Here is a 1,053-nt window from a genome sequence, read left to right as displayed (position 1 = left end):
GCCGCAGTGCAGAGGCGCGGGCATCGGGGCCAGTGAGAGGGGGACGCGGGCCCTGGACTCCCTGAGACGCCACACGTCCACGCCGGAGGCCGCTGGGGCGCAGTCCAGGGGCTCGCCCTCTTCCACCAGCCCCCAGCTCCTCCAAGGGGACGCGAGGGCTCGCGGCGGGAACTTCTTCTCCCTGACTGGCCGTGTCTGAGCCTGGACTTCTATCCTGCGCGCCCCCCTCCTCAGAACCCGCCCGGAGGCCTGGCCTCTCCTGCCCTGGTCTGCCTCTCCGGTCCGTCCTGGGTCCTGGGTAGCTCTTTCTCTGTGTGTCTCTCTCGGTCTCTTTCTATCCCCTCTGTGTCTCTCCAACCTCCCACCTGACATCAAGCTTCGCGGGGCTGGCCCTGGGGCAGCCTCACAATGAGGTGTTTCACAATGAGGTGTCTCCACTGTCCGGTCCCAGGGCCAGCGCATGACCTGGCGTTCCGATCCCTGCCCGGGCAATACTCCAAGGAGTCCGGCTTTGGCCTGAAACGTCTTTTCCGGACGGAGTCCAGCCTGGGCCTGGACTTGAGATTGCATTCAATCTCCGCGGCCCTGGGTGCCTCGGGTCATCAGGGAGCTGGTGGCGGGCCCTCGGCTGGCCAGGGTGGAAGGGGGTCCCGGCAGGACATTGTCGGAACGCTCACTCTCCATCCCGGGTGCAGACTCTGCACACACACTGGCCGGGACCGGTCGCACCCCTCTCCTCCTGCCCACCCTAAACAAGTTCGCCCCTCAGTCCTCGCAGGGGCCGGTCCGCGGCCTCAGCTCGCGCCTATGGCCGGGGTTGCGGGTACAGTCACCGAGCCCGGCCGGGGCGGGGCTTGAAAGCAGAGCGGCAGCGGTGGGCCGGGGGGCGTGGCCGGGCCGGGGCGGGGCGGGGCCGGCAACGGAGCCGCGCGGCCCAGCGCGCTCCCACTTGGACGCCCGGCGCCCCCACGCGCACGCCTGGGCTCTGTGCGCCCCCACGTCGAGGCCTAGCTCGTGCGTCCGCCGCCGGGGACCCCCAGGACCTCAACGCCC

Source organism: Neophocaena asiaeorientalis, unplaced genomic scaffold (genome assembly GCF_003031525.2).
Source record: "Neophocaena asiaeorientalis asiaeorientalis breed wild unplaced genomic scaffold, Neophocaena_asiaeorientalis_V1.1 scaffold356, whole genome shotgun sequence".
NCBI lineage: Eukaryota > Metazoa > Chordata > Mammalia > Artiodactyla > Phocoenidae > Neophocaena > Neophocaena asiaeorientalis.
This window is presented reverse-complemented; position numbering follows the sequence as displayed.